Source organism: Monodelphis domestica, chromosome 2, assembly GCF_027887165.1.
Source record: "Monodelphis domestica isolate mMonDom1 chromosome 2, mMonDom1.pri, whole genome shotgun sequence".
NCBI classification, from domain to species: domain Eukaryota; kingdom Metazoa; phylum Chordata; class Mammalia; order Didelphimorphia; family Didelphidae; genus Monodelphis; species Monodelphis domestica.
Genome location: NC_077228.1, coordinates 26489515 through 26511446, shown reverse-complemented (window position 1 = coordinate 26511446; position 21932 = coordinate 26489515). Strand labels below are relative to the sequence as shown.

The 21932-nt window shown below is 43.3% G+C and overlaps 1 protein-coding gene across 3 annotated transcripts in view; it reads left to right on the top strand.

Annotated features, from left to right (window-relative positions):
• The first annotated feature begins 360 nt into the window (after nt 1–360).
• The window catches only part of ZFYVE9 (zinc finger FYVE-type containing 9), a 186278-nt gene continuing 164706 nt past the window's right edge, over nt 361–21932 (top strand). For 2 of the 3 annotated variants that reach the window (XM_056815136.1, XM_056815137.1), the window contains exon 1: nt 361–1003. The gene's annotated coding sequence lies outside the window, so the exon portion shown is untranslated. The remainder of the gene's footprint in view (nt 1004–21932) is intronic. The other variant, XM_056815134.1, reaches the window with a different exon arrangement.

Here is a 21932-nt window from a genome sequence, read left to right as displayed (position 1 = left end):
TCTGGGGCTTCATCAGGTCGGATCGCGGCCAGGAGCCTGCCTTGTGCGGGTTTTCACGCCTCTCTCCTGGGGGTGGGGCCAAGACCCTGCCTCTTGCCCCGCCTCTCCAGTGGGGGCGGGGCCAGGAGTCTACTTCAACCTCTAGTCCTTGATTTCTTCAGACCGGGGCGGAGCGAGGAACCTCCTCGTGTCCCTCTTCTCCCTAGGGGGCGGGGCCAGAAGCCTCTTCGGACTCCCCTTACCTGTGGGGCGGGGCCAAGATCCTCATGGTGTCCCTTTCCTCGCACCTATCTTTCCTGGAGGGCGGGGCCAGGAGCCTACGGATAACTCTGCCCACGTCCCGTCCGCCTCAGATCCCGTCCCATGTCCCAGCCCTCCTTCTTGTCTTCCTCAGGGACGGGCAGGGCTAGAAGCCCGTCTTTAGTCCCATCCCCTCCAGGGGTCGAAGTCGGTCTCCTGCTCGTCTCCCCAGTCATGCTCCTACGGACTGGCGGAGTTGACAGCGGCGGCGGGAGGCCCCGGCCCTAAGCCAAGGAGTCTGGGCAGGCGGGGGCTGGTCAGGCCCGGGCCGGGCTCATTGCCTCCTCCCTCCTCCTTCTCCTCCCTCCCCCGCCCCGCCCCCATCGGCGGCCGCCGCAGTCAGTCCGGGCGCCGTAGCCCGAGCCCCGGCCAGGGGGCGCTGCGGGGCGGGGCGGCCGCGGCTGCGGGAGGACCAGGACCGGCACCCGGAGCTCAGCGCGGGAGGACGGCCGGGAGGGCGGCAGGGGCGGCGGCGGAGGCGGCCGGGGCTGCGCTCTCCCCTCGGCGCGGGAGTCCCTTTCTCGGGGCCCTGGGCCCCGGAGCCAGGGCCAGGCCGGGCGGGGCCGGAGCCTGATGCGGAGCGGGAGGCGCGGGGCGGCAGCAGAGGCGGCAGCGGGAGCGGGGGCTGTGCCCTCCCCAGGCAACCGTGGCAGCGCCGGGGCTCTGGCCATGCGGCCCGGGGCGGAGGGAGCGGCAGCCCGCGGTGAGTGTACGCGCGGCCCGGGCGACCGGCCGGCGGGCGGGAGTGGGGGGGGGGGGGGAAGCGACTCGGGTACGCGCGGCCCGCTCACGCACACTGCTGCGCGTACCCGCGCCCTGGGGGGTCCGGGAGAGGGGGTCTGCATTGGGGCCGGGCGCACTGAGTCCTAGGGCTGTGGCTGGGCCCCTCTGCCTCAGCCGACTCTGTGCCCACGGACACACAATGCCCCGTTCACGCACGGAGCCCGCCGGCATCCCGGGCCGCTCTGCTCTGCGCGGGCCCAGCCTACGCATATGTGCACGGCCCTCACCCCCACACATGTACGCCCCACATGTGGGCACGCAGCACACACACGTACGCACGCGTGCATGGACGCCTTCCCGCATCCCCCTGCCGCCGTGGGAGAGAGGAGATTCTGGGGTTCCCCAGGTCCACCCCCGGCAGTATGTCAGGCCTCCCGGAGGGACCTGGCCCGGGAGACCTAGGACTGTGTACGTTGGCGTGGGCGCATGTGATGTCCCCTTGGGGAAATCCCCGGGCATCATCGGAGGGCAGCTTTGCCAGCATCCAGTTCGGGGCCCAGCCCTCAGCTTCCTGGCCCTGCAGCCCGGGCTTCCCGGGTGCTCCCAACCCACTACTGCAGAATCCTCGCGTAGGCAGGCAGGACTTATATCGATGAGCAACTGGTGCTTGGCCACCCCTAATTCCCCGAGGGGGCACTTGGCTGAGAACCCCCTTTGGGGTCCCCTGTGTTTGGAGGTAGCCTTTGGGCCCCCCTTGCCTTCAGGGGCCCCAGCCTCTGCTTTTCGGCAGGTTCTCAGCTTGTGGGACAAATCTGGGGAAGGAGGTGGGGTCGGGGTGTCGGGTTCTTGTGGCGCCGGGGGCAGGACCTCTCCCAAGGCTGCAGTGCCCTGTTCATCAGTGCTTCAGCTAAGTCAGTCCTGATGACGAATTGTAGCCCAGGGATCAGCTTTTATCATGCTACCAGTCAGGGAACAGGTCCCAGATGGAGACTGAATAGATCTTAATTTTTAGAAGAGATTTATCATGTTTATATATTAACAGAAAAACAGTGTTTCTGATTACAATCTGATACTCTAAATCAGATGTTCATGGAAAATGTGAACAAAGCGTTTTCTTGTCTTCACCTTGACCTACTGTTAATAGGTAAGAATCTGCCTGTTCAGAGTTTTCAGCCATCCTTTCCAAATGATGATTTTGGAGAGGTGCCACCTTCTACTTTCTGGATTTGGGCCTCAAAATCCGTTTGTCCTTATTTGTGGTTTAGTAGAGTTACTTAAGGTACATTGACTTTATGGCTATTGGGAGATTTTATCATTCTATTGTTTAATTGACTCCTTCTATCCCCAGTAGAATAATTGGTAATAAAGACAACCCACTCTGGTTTACTCTGTTTTTTTTTTTTTTGTTGTTCACTTGTCTCCAACTCTTTGTGACCCCATTTGGGGTTTTCTTGGCAAAGATACTGAAGTGGTTTGCCATTCCCTTCTCTGGCTCATTAGAGATGAGGAAACTGAAGCAAACAGAGTTAAGTTACTTGCTCAGGGGCACACAGCTAGTGAAGGTCCCAAGCTGGATTTGAATTCAGGACTTCCTGATTCTAGAGTCACCACTCTTTATCTGTTGCTCCACCAAGCCGCCCCTGCACACACTCTCTAGGTTAGGTGGTCTCCCTGTGGTAAATTTAGGGAGCAGCTGGACAAGAGGGACACTGAATGGCATGATGCGCTGAGATTCTGCAGTTGGAGCTCTTATCTATTAGATCACAGATCTATTTGAGTGCTATTTCATTGTCATTATTCCTGGAAAGGCCCTCTCTAAAACTAGAGGGCTTCAGGAGCTCTTGTATCCATTGGACATGAATATGAGATTTTATTGATCATTCTATTGTAGTTCTAGCACCAGAAGGAACTCTGGTGGACTAGTCCATTACCTTTCTTTCAGGCAGGACTTATCCCAGACCATTCCAATAAATTGGTCTGTCTTAGTTTTTTTTTTTTAAAGCTCTCTTTGGGGGAATATTCAACATCTTTCTTGGTTACTCACTGAAGTATCCAACATGGTACTCAAGAGATAGATTTTTGCATTTTAAAAATGCAAGCATCTGAACATTTTCCCCATTCCCTTAACATCATTAAATACACTGGCACTTTATCACTTTTATCGACTATCTCAGCCAGCTGTAGTATAATACAAGCTTCTTCTTCAAGTGGGTTTAAGGATGGAAGCATTGCAAAGATCCCATTAATCTCCTGGATAGCATGGGGCATAGGTTCAAATCCTTATTTTCCACTTTCTATTTGCATGACCTTGGGCAAGTCTCTTGACCTCTTTGGGCCTCGGTTTTTTAATTTGGGAAATAAAGTGTTTAGAGCAATAATTTCCAAGGGCTTTTATAGCCTTAGATCCTATCAGTCAATAGGCATTTATTATAGCACTGGTACTAGGTGCCAGACACTGTGCTAGGAGCCAGGGATACAGATACAGCAAATGACAGCCTGTATTAATGAGTTGACAATCCTGAGCCCCCTTTCATGGGTGAATGGAAACTCACAAAGTCCAGGAAGGCTCTAGAAGGACTCTGATGTTTCTGTTGTGATTTTGCCAGACTTTAAGTCTTTCCTACTGTAAGGCAACAACAACTAAAATAGCATGATTAAAAATTGTTTTTGACCTGCCAACCTAAGGAAAATTTTATAGTTAACTTATGGTAGTGGCCAGCCACAAATAATTCTATGTTCAAACAGATGTTCGATGATGATACATTTATTTCCTACAGCAACAGATTATGGTGCCATAGGTCAAGTAAGATTGCTAAATTTTAGCAAAATTATTGCTAAAATTGCTTAGCGAAAGATTACTAAAATTTTAGACAAGCTCTGTAATTCTATCTACTTCCATTCCTATTTTACCAACTTGTCTATCAAATGTTGTTTTGTAAGATGTGGATTTTACATCTTGTTCTTCAAGGTGCTAATTTAAAATAAAATTTGATTTTGAAAAACAGAAAAAGTAGAAGGTTCCATTTGGGGCTGGGTCACTTCTGTTTGAAATGGTTTATTTCATCAAAGCTCTGAAGGGCACCAAGTTTGTCTTAATGTTCTTATGGTTAGAACCCCAAATTTATATCCTTAATTTCTCAAAGTTTTCAATGATAATTGTTGTCATAGGCTTCTTTAACAACAACAACAAAAATGTAACAAAATTGCCTTTTGGTTCTAGGTCTTAGAATTTCTTTCTTGGAGACGGACCTTCCTTTTCCATTTTGGAGTACCTGGTATTCTGCTTAAGACTTTCTAGATGGAGAACCAATATTTCCATAGTGGAAAGAGGGCAGAGTTTGGAAGAACAGAGTTGTGAATCTGTTCTTGCTGCTTCTGCCACTGACTAGTTTATGTGCACGTGCTGGTTCCTTAAATGAAGGGGTTTATATAGGCTCCAATGACCATTTCTATTCAGCATCTCAAAAATCATAACTTCTCATTACCAATATTTTCCATTTCTTTTTATTCCCTGTGCATGAGTAAGGCAGGGCTTATAACATCTCATAACATTTTAGAGAGTTTCCCATTGATATATTGACTTTCATTGCACAGGGTTTTAGCCTATGTTATAGAACATCATTCTTTGTAGGTGAGAATTCAAAGACTTTTAATTGCAGGTGACAGGAATATAGAAGTAGGTCAATACCTAGTTTTGCTAAATTTAGTTACTTGATACATTAATAAATACCTGAGTAGAATCCTGTTAAGTGGCTAGAAGTACCTTAATTTTTGATTCGTATGAATAAGCCCATATTTTATATGCTGAAATCCATCAGTTTGATTAAATGTAGGGTAAATGCATTTCCATGCTGGCTTTTCACTTGCAAGTCAGTCCCTTGAGCCCTGATATTTTAAATCAGGCTCAGTTTGTAAGTGGAAAATTTATTCATTGTTTACCTCCTTTGAGTTCTGGCAAGGGTCATTATGGTTGTTCATGCAGCTTACTCCTGATCAACATGAAATGAGTCCTGTCCACAAATTTGAAGCAACAGGGAACTTTAAATTAAATAACCAGAATGTTAGTGGAGTTTAACGTTTTGAAGATTACTACCTTTTAACAAAGTTACTTATAGGAACATAAACTGAAGCTGGCAGAGAACATAATGGTCCTTTAACCTAACCTCCTCCTTTTATAGGTAAAGCTCCTTTCTGGAGAAATCTCATGACATGTTTAAGGTCACACATGTACTAAGTAGGGGAATTCATAAATCCATTTACAATTTAATCAATTAATGAAGGGATATAAAAATATCTTACGAGACTCTTTGTGTGTGAGAAACAGGAGGTACCTTGTATTTATGAATCTTTGTGACTGACTGCCTGTTTACAAACTGGTCCACTTAAAACCCTGGGACTGCTACAGAGATAATATTAGGACAGCCGTTGGTAATACTTGAAAGTTCTAAAGGACACTATGGATGTTCCCCAATGTCTTGTCATGGGTCCTCTTCTCTCTCTTCTCTTCTCTTCTCTTCTCTTCTCTTCTCTTCTCTTCTCTTCTCTTCTCTTCTCTTCTCTTCTCTTCTCTTCTTTTCTCTTCTCTTCTCTTCTCTTCTCTTCTCTTCTCTTCTCTTCTCTTCTCTTCTCTTCTCTTCTCTTCTCCCTCCATCTTCTCTCTTAGAAACCTCATTAGCTCCCTTGGGTTTGACTGTCACCTCTGTGGACATGGCTGTCCAATCTCAGTCTTTCCCTGAGCTTCAGACCCACATCACCAATTGCTTATTGGATATTTTCAACTGGATGTTCCTAGAGACATATTAAACTCAACATGTCTAAAATAGAATCCAGTATCTCTCCTCCTAATTTTCCCCCATTCCAAATTTTCCTATTTCTGCTAAGGGGCCAACATCCTCCCAGTCTCCTAAATAAGTTCCCATCCCTGGTCTCATCTGAGCCTCCTTATTCTCTTTATTCCATGTATCTGACCAATTGCCACATCTTGTTATTTCTAATTTCACAACATCTTTCACACCAAACTTCTCTTTACATTTGTATCCAGGATCTTAGTTCAGGTTTTCATTACTTCTCACCTAGATTATTACAACAGCCTGCTAACTGATCTTGTAGCCTCAAGTCTCACCCCCTTCATTCTATCCTGCACATGACTGCCAAAATGATTTTATTTAAATTCATCTCCAGTGGCTTCCTATTACCTCTAGTATAAAATTGAAAAATCTCTTTACAGCTCCTTTATCTATCTAATTCAATTTTGTTTTATTTTCAGTTCCAGATTCTCTTACCTGCCTTTCCCCCTCCTGAACTCATTGAGAAGTCAAATAAAATAACCCATTACAAATCTGTATAGACATTTGCCACATTAACCAAGTTCCAAGAGGAAAAAAAGAAAGAAGAAAAAAATGCTTCTATCTGCCCTTTTAAGTTTATTAGTTCCCTCTCTGGAAATAGAAAGCATTTTATTTCATGAGGCCTTTGGAATTGTGGTGGATCACTGTGTTGATTAGTTACTAAGTCTTTCACAGTTTATTTATCTTTATGATATTGTATGTTCTCCTGATTCTTTTTTCTGAAACCATCATTTCTTTCATCATTTCTTACAACACAGCAGTATTTCATCTGATTTATATTGTGGACCTTGTTCAGCCATTCCCCAGTTTTGATGGGCATTCCCTCAATTTCCACTTCTTTGCCACCACGAAAAAGAGTGACTATAAATATTTTTGTACATATAGGTCCTTTTCTTCTTTCAATGATCTCTTCTGGCTATAGACCTAGTAGCAGGTATCCCTGGGTATGTACAGTTAAATAGAATTTTGGGGCATAGTTCCAAATTGCTTTCCAGAAAGCATTGGGCTAGTTGCTGGACTAGATCATAGTTTCACCTATGGTGCATTAATGGACCTATTTTCTCACATCTCCAGTAATTGACATTTAAAAAAAATAACTTTAGTCAATTTGATAGATTGTTTTAGATGACATTTCTCTAACCATTAGTGATTTAGAGTTATTTTTAATATGGCTATTGATAGCTTTGCTTTCTTCCTTGAAAAACTGCCTTTTCAGGGGGCAGCTGGGTAGCTCAGTGGATTGAGAGCTATGCCTAGAGACGGGAGGTCCTGGGTTAAAATTTGGTCTCAGACACTTCCTAGCTGTGTGACTCTGGGCAAGTCACTTGACCCCTATTGCCTAGCCCTTACCACTCTTCTGTCTTGGAGCCAATATATAGTATTGATTCCAAGATGGAAGATGAGGATTTACAACCCCCCCCCCCCCGCCTTTTCATATTCTTTGACTATTTGTCAATTGGGAAATGGCTTTTATTTTTATAAATTTGTCTCATATCTTGGAATCAATACTGTGTATTGGTTCCAAGGCAGAAGAGTGGTAAGGACTAGACAATGGTGGTTAAGTGACTTGACCAGGGTCACACAACTAGGAAGTATCTTTTTGATTTGAACCCAGAACCTCTCCCAAGACTTGGCTCTCAATCTCCTGAGCTACCTAGCTGCATGCAACCTCCCCCCAATATATTTTAGAAATGAGACTTTTATTAGAGAAATTTGCCGTAAAAAATTTCTTCCCAATTTCTGTTTTTCTTCTAATTTTAGCTATTTGGTTTTGTGCAAAAGCTTTGAATTTACATAATCAAAATTATTAAATATGTTTCCTGTGGACTTTGCTACCTTTTGATTGGTCATGAATTCTTCCTCTATCCTTAGATCTGACAGGTGGTTTCTTTGTGCTCCATTGATTTGCTTATGATGACATCCTTTATGTTTATCTCTTTATAGTTTTTAAAGTTCTAGGAAGCCTGGCCTTATACGACTCTGTGTCATTGAACTTTACTCTTCTCCTTCATTTGCTGTCCAGCCAAGCTGACTTTCCTGATGTTGCTCACAACTTCCATTTCATCTCCTGACCCCTTGCCCTCTTTCCTTATCTCTGCCGATTAAGAGGCTCTCTCTCTCTCTCTCTCTCTCTCTCTCTCTCTCTCTCTCTCTCTCTCTCTCTCTCTCTCTCTCTCTCTCTCTCTCTCTCTCTCTCTCTCTCTCTCTCTTTCTCTTTCTCTTTCTCTCTCTCTCCCTCTCCCTCCCTCTCTGTCTGTCTCTGTGTCTCTGTCTCTGTCTCTGTCTGTCTGTCTGTCTCTGTCTCTCTCTCTGTCTCTCTGTGTCTCTGTCTTACAGTAGATTAAGGTCTCTTATGCTAGAGCCTACACAGTCTTTAAGACTTCACAGTTACTTCCATGCCACAACTAGTGGTCAGGGAAAATCCTGTGGTGGAAGGTTAGTATTAGTAGAAGAGCTACTAATATAATTTCAGATGGCCTAGAATCCATCTCCATGTGCATTAAACTGTTTTCCTTTTTCCATATTAATTTTAATAATATGTCACTGTATAAGAGCCCTTCTAGCCCTACAGTTTTGATCCTATATTTGTGCTATGTTAGTATTTACATATCCTTGTGTAAAGTCATAAGCCCATGTCATATAGGTAGCAAGTACCAGATTGGGAACCCATGTTTGTCCCTTGTCATTAGTAAGTCAATAGTTTTGCTAATGTTATGAACCTTGTTTTTGTGAATCTTTGTGTCCGCCTTACCAATATGAGGTCATAGGGGTGATGCGCCAGTAAAGGAGCCTGAAATGGAGAAGTCAGACAGGTGAGAGGTGGTAAGTCAGGAGAACTGCTTGCTTGTGGTCAGAGAGGGCCATGTCAGAGTTTCTGCATAGGAAAGTAGAACCCTTGAATATGATGGTGAGATCATTGTGGTGACCATACCTGTATGTAGTTGAGTGAGTCACAGGCTTGAGAAGGCTGAGGGAAAGACCTCTAGTAGAAAGGCAGAAGTTAGGAGGGGAAGATGGTGAGCCAGGTGTTGAGCCTCAGAAAGGAAAGGAGGATGACCTTGATCTGCTGGAATTAATTGAATTACGTGAACTTCATAGAAGGAAAGATGAGAGAAGGCATATTAGTATTAGAGAGGAGCCAGGTCAGTAAAAACTAATAGATGGAAAGAGAGTGAGAGAAAGACATCCAGGAGTTTGTTCTCTGTGAAATAGGAATTCTAGAGGGCATCGTAGAAGAAGTGGAAATGGTTTGATTGGAACAACAGTGGGGTAGAATTGACTGGAATGAGAGAGAACAGAGAGGGGACTAAGGATAGTTTTCTTCTAATTGCCTGGTGCTTAATTATTACAGGGATAAGGGGAAAAAAAGCCAGGAGAAGCCATTGTGGGTAACTGAAAGCAGATGGGATGTTGTAAAGGAATGTAAGAGTTAAAAATTAAAGGTTGGACTAAATTTATGAGAAATGTGGTCGATGAAATTAATTACTCAAGTCAGAATGACTTTTTATGGTAGTTTATTTACAAATGAAGAGAGAGTGAAAGTAAAGGAAGTGTGAAAGAGGATAGAGTATGGTATCTAACAACACACTAAGTATTTTGCTCTGGTCCTTGGCTCAACCCAGGCAGGGCTAATTAGTCCTCAACCGGAGGGCCCTCAACCTTTATCCAAGGGCTGGTGATGATTAAAGCAAGGACTCCAACCATGAAGCCTCTTCCAAGACCTCTCAGGAGGCTAATCCTTCCAGAAAGCCAGGAAAAGGATTCATCCTTTTCACTCACCCACATGGTGGCAGTCCTAAAGGAAAGTCCAAGAGCTACCTTACCAATGTCAGGGTCTCAGGTCCATGAAGCAAATCCTTCACCAGCCTCCAACTCGAACTCAAACTAAAACTCTGAACTCTGAAGAATTCCCTCTCACAGGAAGTTACAACTGCTTTTAAAGACACTTATTTGCATCACTTCCTGTGCCTTCCTCCACTTTATGTGGACCAATCACAGTCTTAGAATTTTCTTAGGACTGCCCAGGGGGCAGTCAGTCATTTATGATTTGTCATCCACTTTTAGTACACTTGGGTTATAGATTTTCCCCCACTCAAGCATGAAATGGGGGTATATACGCTTCTGGTGATTAAATCTAAAAGCGGGCAGGGGAGTTAATCCTCCTATGATCCTTTGGGAGACTAATCTCCCCAATGGATCATTTGACATAATCATCTTGTACCCTTAAAAATCTTCTAACTACAGGTGTATACAATATTGAACCTTCTAAGAGGAACTTACAATAGTTAGGGATAAGAGGGAAATAGAAGAGGGAGAGAGAGCAAAACCAATGTTTTCTAGGTGCATTGATGAAAAGCCAATTAGGGGGCAGTCCCCTTTGGCATAAGAGTTTACATTCAAAATAAACATGTTCAATCCCCTTCAGTTCAATTAATTGCACCCCAAAGTTCATTCTGGATCTTCTTGATGCAGTGTAGGTTTTTGCAGGCATCTTTCTCCAAACAGTTCATTTTCTGTATTCAAGGAGTTAGCAAGTTTCTTTCCCTGAAATTTTTCTCAAAAAATTTTTAAATCATGGATTTTTCCAAAATATATACAGGAAGCTAAGTCAGACCTGGGTCCATCACACCATGACCATTTAAAATGGTCCTTTTGGGGATTTCCAGATTTGAAGGCAGCATCTTTGTTCCTCATTATTCAGTTTCTTCAAAATCTCCTAATTTTTTCTAATTCAATTTCTCCTGTCAATGGATATGTTGCTTTTTGTTTGTGGTAATACATTCAGATTTCATTTTACTTATTTTTGAAACCTCACCTTCCATCTTAGAATCAATCCTGTGTATTGATTCCAAGGCAGAAGAGTGGTTAGGGCTAGGCAATGGGGGTCAAGTGACTTGCCCAGGGTCATATAACTAGGAAGTGTCTGAGTCCAGATTTGAACCCAGCACCTCTTGTCTCCAGACCTGGCTGTCTATCTATTGAGCCACCTAGCTGTCCTTTCAGATGACTCAGAATGTCTATCCATGTGCATTAAACGACTCTCCTCTTTCTATAACAGATATTAATTCTAATAATATATCACCCTCTAAGAGTCCTTCTAGCCTTAGAAATATTATGAAGTGCATTTGTCCTGAAATTTGTTTTTTTTTAATGCTTCCTTCCTCCATTCCTTCCTCCCTCCCTTCCTCTCTGTCTGTCTGTCTATCTGTCTGTCTCTCTCTCTCTCTCAAACCCTTATCTTCCATCCTGGAATCAATACTGTGTATTGGTCCCAAGGCAGAAGAGTGGTAAGGGCTAGGCAGTGGAGGTTAAGTGACTTGCCCAGGGTCACACAGCTAGGAAGTGTCTGAGGCCAGATTTGAACCTAGGACCTCTCCCCATCTCTAGGCTTGACTCTCAATCCACTGAGCCACTTAGCTGCCCCCTGATAAATTTCTTAAAGTGTTCTATGTGGTTTTTTAATATTTCTGCTAATTGACAAATTTGCCAGATGGTGGTAAACTTTGGTTCACTATTCAAAGCTTCAGATTTAGTTGTTTTTTTTTTGTTGCTGCTTATAGTTAGGCTAGCAAACTCAGTGAAATTCGTTAAACTCGTGGCAGAAAAACGCTCCCTTCTAAGAATGTTCCTTGACAAAAGGCAATTGGAGACCCTGGGTTTAGTTTTCCTCTAATTTTGCTGAAACATTTCTTAAACAGTCAGGCTCAGGTTGCATATTTAGCCTTTGAAATTCTAAAACCCCTAGTCTGGCAGGTTTTAAAGGATACTTCCACCATACTGGCCTCAATTCTAACAGAATCCAGATTAGTTATTGTTCCTTTTCCTGTAATGTAAAACAGTCTAGAAGCCTTTGTTTCTCATGGCCAGAGATAGCCCACCACCCAGGCATTAAAAATGGCTTGTAACCTCCCCCACAGGGAGGTTCAACATCAGAGCTAATGGCGGCTCATTCCCCCAAACGAGGAAATTCTGTGCACTCTTTTCCTTAAGTTTTCAAAAAGAAATATACAGATCTTCTTTTTACTGACCATGACTTAGCTGAGATCCCTTTTAGACCGTTAGGAGGCCGGGTGCCTCTAGAGACTCCAGACTAACGGAATGCCTCTTTGGATAGGGCCGTAATAAGGGCTACAGGCCCTCTGTGGCCTTGGATCCCAGAATTCCAGATCAGGTTCCCCAGGCATCAGTAGGCTTGGAGACCTTTCCTGTTGGCTTAATGGACCAAATAAGGCCTTTTTCTTTGTTGTAAAGATCTTTGCTGAAGTTCCATTAGTGAAGGATTTACATTTTGTCTGCTAGGATTTGTTTCTTCAAAAGGGGAGCAGTGAGTAGAATTTTTTTATTAGTACCCTTGAGCAAAACAGATTCACTCAACTTTTTTTAGGTTTAAAGTGATCATTAATTAGGAGATTGACTGCTTCATTGTTAAAACAGAAAGGACCTTGGAAAATCATTTAATTCCGTTATTTGGAGTCCCTTGAAGGAAAAGTGACTTTTCCAAGGTCAAGGTCATGGAATGATGCTATCTGCTTGCGGGCTGATATTACCATTTTCAAAGCACATGATCATAGAGGCAGCAGGTGGCTCACTGACTTTGAGTCAGGAAGACTTTGTTCGAATCCTTCTACAGAGACTAGCTGTGTGACCCTGGGCAAGTCACTTGACCTTTGTTTGTCTCTCTAACATTTGTCTCTGTAAAAAAATCCCTGAAAAAGTTTCCTCAACTATAAAATAGCATTGGATTGTTGTGAGGATTAAATGAGATAATACTTGTAAAGCACTTAGTGCTTTACACCTGGCCCATAGTAGGCACTATACAAATACTTGTTTCCTCTGCCTCTCCATCTTTTCCTCTCTTCTTCCTCTCCCCTCCTGCAGACTCTTAATCTATATCTACCATCAATGAATTTACTATTTGCCTAAAGTCTTTTTAAAGAAAAGTACGTGATAGCATAGGGGCTGGAGCAGGGGAGATTTTTAACTGGTATCATGTTGAGGCAAATTGTTGGAGATGCTGAGACCTGAGAAATATCAGATTGCTTCTTTGACCTTCAGTTTTCTCATCTGTGAAATAAAGGAGTTGCCCCAGGTAATTTCTAAAGCCCCTTCCAACTCCCAAGTACTCATCGTTCAACCCAGCAGACCTAAATGTAACCAGAGAAGGCAACCAAAGTACATGGATAACAATGCTGAAATGACATTGATGAAGTAGAGGAAAAGCCTGAGCTTGCAGGAGCAGGATGCTGAGCGTGGAGCTGAATGGAAAAAGGCAAGTCCAAGAGCCTGGTTTGCATAAAGGTTTCCCTTGGAAGAATAGCAAGAAGAAGAGCCTTCTGATGCACCGGAAGACCCCAGCCCTACAGGAGGCCATGATTGTGGCCTCTTTTCCATCTTTCTCCTTTTTTTCTTGAAATGATTTGAATGCACTTTGGAGAAAATTTACTTCCCAGAATTGGGAGGTGAAGTACCTGGTGCATGGCCCAGCCAGGAGGCCATTGTTCTAGGACCTCAGAGGATGTGGGAGGTAGTAATTTGTAAGAAGACTGGAAAGCCAAGAGAGGGCCAGGTTATGAAGGGCTCTGAATGCCAAATAGAACATTTTTATATTTGATCCTGGAGGTGATAGGGAGTCATTGGATGTGATGGACGCTAGGGGGAGGGGTGGGATATGGGCAGCCCTATGCTTTAGGACGTTCAGTTTAACCTGATGGAGTAGGGAGAGACTTGACACATACACAGTGATCAGGTGATTGCAATAATCCAAGTCTTCCGGCGATAAGGCCTCCACTAGCATGGGGGCAGTGTCAAAGGAAGAGAAGGAGGAACATAGGAAAAGGTGATTAGGAAGGCAGAATTGGCAGGAATTGGCTATAAGGGAGGAGAGTGTAAAGAATCAAGGATATTTTGCATTGGGAGCCTGGGCTCCTATTACCAGGAAGAAAGGGATTATCCTTGACGTAATAGAATTGGGAAGAGGGGCGAATTTGGGCAGGTCATTAGTCAGACTTGGCTGACAGAAGGGCCCAATCCGAGGCAAATGAGACAGAGATTGAGTAATATAGCAAAACTTTATTGTGGGTAAGGAAGTGGCGGGGGGCCAGGAAGAGAGAGCAAGGGGGGAGCCCACAAACCTGCAGGTGCAGATGCCTACAGGTGTCCACCTGGGTAGAGAAGGGTGCAATCTTTTATCGGATTGTCGTGGTCCAGGATGAAGTCATCTGGATTGTCTCTATTGGGCAAAGTTGAGAATTTGCTTCTGCTCCCTACTTTCCCCCCAATTTCCCTTGAGACTCTTGACTTTTTGTTTCTCCAGATAAATTCTGTTCTTTTTGTCTGGTGCTACAAAGGAACTTCCTGATAGTTAGATTGGGATGGCGCTAAATGTATTTGCTAATTTAGAGATTATTGTTATTTTTATTACAGTAGAATGTCTCAACTATAAACAACATTTCTCCAATTATTTAACACTTTATTAATATCATTTCTACATGTGAAGTCATGTAACACAAATTTCCATATTAGCCGTGTGGCAAAAAAAGGAGGAAAAAAGTTTCCAACAACAATACTAAAAAGCAAGAAACAAAGTAAAAAAAGTTTGTTTTCATCTGGTGGATAGCATTTTTCATCATGGATCCTTTGGCATTGGCTTGGGTCATTCATTGGCTTGATCAGAATTGTTTAGCCTTTCTTACAGTTGGTCATTGTTATAACATTGTTTTTACTGTGTATACTGTTCTCTTCGTTTTACTTACTTCATTAGTTCATACAAGTCTTCCCAGATTTTTCTGAAACCATCCTAATCATTTCTCATAGCACAATAGTTTTTTTTTTTATCACAATCATAAACTAGCACTTGTTCAGGCATTCCCCAGTTGATGGGCGTCCCATTGACTTCTAATTCTTTACCACCATAAAAAGAGCTGCTATAAATATTTTTGTGCATTTAGGTGCCTTTTCTGTTTCTTTGTTCTCTTTGGGATACCAACCTACTAGTGGTTTTGCTGGGTCAGTTTTATAGCCTTTTGGGCATAGTTCCAAATTGTTATTGGATCAGTTTACAAGTCCACCAGCAATGCATTAGTGTCCCCATTTTTCCTTCAGCATTTGTTCTTTTCCTTTTCATGTTAGCCAACCTGATAGAAATGATATCCTCCAGCCTACAAGATCAGTCAGGTCAGAACAGAGACCGGCTTGGCTGCCCTTTCAGAGTTTCTTACATGAAGAATGTAGATGCTTGCTTTGGATGGCGTTCTTATTATAGACTGCTTAGGAGGGTGCTGAAGAAAGTGACACTTTTGCTCAAATATTGTTGGTTTTTAAAAATAACTTTAAACAGGTCAATCTTTGTGCTGGCTGGCGGACTTACGACTTCAAAGGATTGAGGAAAATGTGAAAGTCATTTTGGAAGTAAAACTTTAAAAATATGTGTCTTCCAGAAAAATGTTAAAATCTGGAAAAAATGTGAGCTATACCCTAGAGTGCTTAAGGAGAACTTTTGAAAGCTGTTTTCCAACAAATAGTGTTACTACATTGAATGGACTGGTTGTGCTCTTTGGAAGGGCAGAATGTTTGCTTTAGAAATAAGTGGCTTTTAATCAGCTCTGGACAAAAAATGAAAGCTAAAGTTACAGCTTAAAAAAAAATTAAACCCTTACCTTCCATCTTAGAATCAATACTGTGCATTGGATCCAACACAGAAGAACAGTGAGGACTAGGCAATGGGGGTTAAGTGACTTGCCTAGGGTCACACAGTTAGTGTCTGAGGCTGTATTTGAACCCAGGATCTCTAGTCTCTGGGAATGGCTCTCAACCCACTGAGCCACCCCCTATCCTCTCCAAATTACAGCTTTTGAACCCATATCCCTCCACCCTGTAGCTTGAGGATCTTGATCAATGGTCTTAACATCTCTGACCTGTGTTGCCTGGACTCATAAGTCCAAATAATCTTCCTGGGTGGTGAATCTTCAGTATTTTGTGGTTCTCGAACCCTTAGCATTGCTTCGTAGTTTTTGGACATGACTTTTTGTTTGGAATTTCTGGAGTATGCATTCACTTGACTACTCACCCCTAGTTTAAGAATTACACTATTTTCTGGAAAAATATTTGACCACAGATTGGCTTTGGGGGCTGAATGCTAGTGAGGAGTATTAGGGGCAGAATGTAAGGGGTTGGACTAGGTTATTTAAGAGTGTGATCACCAGGAATTAATCAATTCCAAATAACTTTTAAGCAACTTATTTATAAAATAGAGGGAAAGTGTGAAAGTAGAGAAATGAGAAAGAGGGCAGAGTAAGAATTTCAGCTTAATGAGCTAGACTTTTGCTCAAGCCCTGGCTTTACTCTGGCAGGGCTCCAGAAGCCCTAGCCAGAGGCCTAAGGGTCAATTAACAAAGTTTTTAGCCATGAGGCCTCCTCCCAGACAAGGGGCCCCTCCAGATTCTAGTACCTCCAGGAAAGTCAGGGAAGGGAGTTAGCCTTTTTCACTCACCCATGAGGTAGTTCTTTTTTTTTTTTTAATATTTTATTTGGTCATTTCAAAACATTAAATTAAATTCAAAAACATTCATTGGAGACAAAGATCATTCCCCCCCCCCCCATAGCCGACGCGCAATTCCACTGGGTATCACTTGTGTTCTTGATTCGAACCCATTTCCATGTTGTTGGTATTTGCATTCTAGTGTTCATTTAGAGTCCATGAGGTAGTTCTAAGGGAAAATAGAAGCAGTCTAAGGTCATTATCAGGAGCTCCTCTAGGGTCAAGTTCAAGGTGAAAGGCATCGTCACAGGAAGTTCTTGGTGTTTTTAAAGACCATTCCTTTTCATCACTTCCTGTGCCTTCCTTCTATTTTACACGGACCAATTACAGTTAAAGCTTTGTTTAGGACTGCCCAGGGAGCAGTCAGTGGGTTCTGATTCATCACCCACTATCACACACATGGGTCACAGACCTCCCCCATTTAGGATAAGTGGGGTGTATATGCTTCTGGTGATTAAATCTAAAAATGTGCGGGGATGGGGGGTAGTTAATCCCATCTTCACAGGAGTCAAGGGTGACATGAATGGGAAGATGGGACTGAGAGGGATAATGTAGGAGCATGGGTTGCCTAGAGTCACACAGCTATGAATGGAAAGGGTATCCTCAACACAAATAGGATAGTTTTGAAGAGAAGAAGGTTTAAGGAGAAAGACAATAAGTTATACTTTAAAATATGCTAACTTTGAGATGCTTAGGAAAATAAAATTTCATATGTCCTGAAGGGCCAGAGCTCAGAAAGGAACCTAGGGCTGGATATATAAGTCTAGGAAGCATCTACATAAGGATGATGATTGAACTTGCTTATTGAGATCACTAAGAAAGATAGTGGAGAGGAAGAAGAGATGAGAGTCCAGGACTGAGTCATGTGAGGCGCCCATGGTTAGTAGAGATGACCTGGATGAAAATTCAATGAACGAGACTGAGTAGGTGGTCAAAGATATATGACGAGAACTAGGAGAGAGCAGAGTCACAAAAATAAGAGGGAATTATTAGGAGAAGATGATTGACAATGTCAGAGGCTGCATTGAGGTTAAGAAAAATGAAGACTGAGCAAAGGCCAGGAGATTTGGCAATTATGAGTCCATTGGTGACTTTGGAGAGAACAGTTTCAATGGAAAATTGGAATCTGTATTCTCTGCAGAGTGTTTAGAAGGGACTGAAGGACAAATGCACTACAAAAACAGCTTTTTCAAGGAGTTTAGCTGAGAAGGGGAGGAACGATAAGGAATAACAGCTCATGATGGTTTTTTTGGACAAGGGAGATGAAGATGCATTTTAAGATAATAGAGATGAAGCCAGTATTTAGTGGGGGAGTGATTGAATAGAGAACTTGAGGCTGATTTTGGGGGCAGAAGGAAAGGGTATACATGTTGGCATGGGTTGTTTGCTTTGGTAAGGAGGAAGGCAGGGTCTTCAGTAGAGACCTGGTGAAGATGGAATTATTATCTGTTGTTAGGCCATTACACTTAAGCTTTTCAAGGGGGGTAAGACCTGCCCAAACTTGTTTTCTGCTGGCACAGTCTTTAAGAATACAGGATAACAGCCTTGTTACCCCTAGATGTCAGGGGAGGATTTCAAGAATTCTTTATTTCATCCGTGTGGGTCCTTCCTCTTCCAAAGAAGAACACAACCTCTCTCTCTATACCTTATTAGGTCTTTAGTGGCCAAAACATTTATCATCTGCTGATGGTTGGTCTTCAGATGAAAGACTTGGATCTTGCCCTCCCTCCCCTCTTTCTCTCCCAAGCCTTCCTGCCACAGTATAAGGGGGTACTATAGTTTATACTTCCCTGGCATTTCCTCCAAGGATCCAGGGGCATAACTGTGGGTTCAGAGGACTCATGATGAATCATGTTGCCCACCTCCTGATAGAGAAGCAATGGACTCTGAGTGCACACTGAGACATTATTATGATGATGATTATTTTTTGACATGGCTAAGGCAGAAATTTGTTTTGTTTGGCCATCCATATTTGTAAGAGGAGTTTTTTTTCCTTCCTTTCTCATTGGTGGGGGTGGAGGTGAGGGTGAGGAGGAAAGCAGGAGGAAGAGAATATAAACCTGAAAATAAAACTGAATATTAAAAAAAAGAATCCCAAATTATCTACCTACTGACCAATCAGTTGAGATTTGTGGTTTAAAGAAAACTGCTGAATTTAGACGAGAGTGTGTGTGTGTGTGTGTGGGGGTGAGTGTGTGTGTTTGGTTGGGGAGGTTGAGGTTGAAGTGTTCTTGTTCAGGTTAAGTGTTGGACCAGATGTTCTCTGTGGGCCTTTCCAATTCTGATTTTCTATGATTGAGCTGTTACTCTAGCGGAAAACCGGTGGGTATATTCTGGAAGATGATTTCTTTTACTTTTTAAGTAGCTATCACAAAATGAATTTGGATGCTGTGAAAAGATGAGTACTTACAAGAGTTGTATGATCTTGGGACTTAGAATTAGATGCCCCAGGAATGGCGCATATCCATAGCCATATCATATCCAGTTTGGGGTGCAGGACAGTGCTTGGTACTGGGGGTTCAAAAGCTAAGGGGAAAACAGCCCTTGTCCTTAGGAATCTGATTTTCTTCTGAAGAGTTCAATGACACACAGTTATTCAGATGGGGGAACAGGCCTTGACAGTCAGGGCAAGTGGAATGATGGAGTTATTTGGAGATACTTTTTATTCTCCAGCCTTAGCTGTGTTGCAGAACGCAGTTGTTTACCTGTCTCAATGTATCAGAATTCTACAAAGAACGAAATCCAAGCGAATTGGCTCTTCATGATGCCATGACCCATAAACGGCGTTTGTTATCGCAGGGCACTGACTTTAAGATGACTTTGCATCTTTTCATTCAGTATTAATTTGTCACGACTAATTTGTGCAGTAAAGTGCCAGCAGCCTGGACAAATTGGTCCTCGGTTCCTGGAGTAGCCTTGGAGGTCACAGGCCGCTGGTAGTTTTGGAAGTGGAGGCAGAAACCAAGTATCTAGTCAGCTTGCCTTCATGCTAGTTACTTTTTTGTAGAGGCTAAAAGGCAGGTGCAAATGTTAGATACACTGGGATGATTTGAATGAACTGTCACTTAGTAACTCCATAACTCTTCTGTGGGTTGCCACTGTAGTATTCACTTAACTCATCCTCTGTGCGGCACATTTGTGTTGGGATTTCATTTCTAGTTTATGTGCATTTAAAAGATTGATTTGGCTGACTAGATAGAGGAGGAGTAAAAAGGTTTTTTGTTGTTGATGCCCAAGACAAAGGTAGAAATTAAATTGCCTTGCTTTTCTACTGGAAGTTCTGCTTACTCAGTTTCTCAGGCTGATTCCTAAAAATATGCTGCTTTCGTCCCTTTTTGCTTGGCTGTGTGGCTGCTGAGGTTACACATCCTCTCACATCATGAATAAAAATATCTGACGCCGTTGGAGCACCAGAGAAGTAACAGCACGAGAACTAGGAGGGCCTGCAAGAAAGGGAGGAAGACCAGGAAAGATGAAGCCGAGTGATTATTTTAACTTTCCCTCCCCCCAAACAAGAAAAAAACCAACCCCCCCCCCCCCCCCCCCGCACACTTTGCTTAACAAAACAGACTGGAGGCCTACAGACTGCTGCTTGGGTTCCTCCCCCCCCCCCCCCCCCCCCCGTTTTCCCTCCTTGCTCTAGCTTCCTATCCTCACAAGTTCTTGTTATATTTTCCTAGTTTTCCCAAGTCTTTGGGCAAAAGAACATAAAATAGCAGTCGCCCAGCCAGCTGGTTGAAATATTTGCTAGATCCAGAAGCCTCAGCCTCCTCTGGGCCACTTCTCTGGCACCTCACTGGCTTCCCTGTGGGCATTTGACAGGAATTTCCATTGGAGAATTCAGTACTGTGAAACATATTCTCCACTTGGGAAACCATAAACTGTCACAGCTTTGGGCAAATGCAGAATGTTGTACTCTTCTGCAAAGAACAGACAAGGAAACCCCAAACACTGTCACTAGAAAAAGATTGGGAGCTTTTTATTTTTAAAAAATTAAATTTATTTTGTTTTTGAAATTCAGTTTTATTGTGTTGTTTTTTAGGTCCACATTTTCTTCCTCTCCTCTCTCCTTCCCCCATCCCACTGAGAAAGCAAGAGACAAACCCATTGCAATCGAGGATAGCAAAACACCAGGCGTGTTCAGTCTACACTCTTGAGCGTTTGGGATCTTTTAAATAAACTAGGCCAAAATGACTCTTTGGTTTGATGATTCTGTTTGTGAAATGGGGATGACAACATCTTCACTTCTCTACTTCCCATGGCAGAGATGTTGTTCAAAACAAGTAAGATCCTAGAGTGTGATATGGAAAGAGAGTTGGATCTACCGCCTGTGGGAGAGTGGAAAAACTGTGAGCTGTGCCAGGCACGAGGAGCTGGGCTCCATCCTTGGCTGTGACAGTTAGGGTCCCGCAGTTCAGGATCCTGTAGTTTTTTTAGCTGTTGGGTATGTTGGTTTCTTCCGACTTTTTTTTTCTTTTTCTTCCGACTTTTTAATAAATAAATAGTCACAAATAAAGTTGCTCTGAATATTTTTTCTATTAAGGAACTGTAAAATGGTAATTTGGGCCAGTAAATAAGGTTCGCAGACCTTTAGTCTGTTGATGATGACTCCTCTCAGGCCCAGAGAGCAAGATGGCCACTCTCAGGCCTGTGACTCTTAAGAATGCAATCTAACTTTATCTTCTTCACAACAGTATGTTTATTCAGTTTAATAAAGAAATAGGGTAAGGTTTGAGGGCTAGGAGATTCCCAATAACTATCTGTGTATGTATATATATATGTAATATATATACACACACACGTATATACACACACACACACATACACACACACACACACACACACACACACACACACATATATAACTATGACTATCTGTCCCAAATCCCACTGATCCTCACAAATCGCTTCGGTGCCCACAGAATGGATCTATGCTCTCTACCTCTCTATCTAGATGTCCCCAACCCCACCCTGCTTCCAGCTGCCTAACTCTATAGCCACTTCAGTTTGGTTACTGACTAGAGCAAGTTGCTGGATCAAGGAAGGTGGACCCACATGGCATGGGTCAGTGCAGATCCAGGCTCTCCTTGTAGAGATCGTGTGTCAGGTCACTTCACTACAGCAGAGATTCTCAGGCCAAGTAGATCAGGAAGATGGTATTAGCTCAGGCACTGTTGACAGGACTCTTTAGACAGGACAGGAGATAAATCCACGAGTACAGGATACTTCACACCAGGATCAGGGAAATCAGAGGAGAGCCAAAAGTTCAGGAGCTGTCCTCAAGTACCACTCCCAGGTTCTGCCCCTCAGGACTGTCCAGAGTTCCAAGGTCCACTGCCCGCTTCAACATCCAGCCTTCTCTCAAAATTCCATTCCTTGCCTCTATGACACTTTTCATTCCATGCAAAATCTTATATTTAAATCTCCTTGCATTTTCCCTTCCCTCAGAACACAGTCACTTTTGTATTTTATTGCTTTGAGGGACAGTGGGCTGCAGTGGAGAGATGGTTAGAGCCACAGATTTG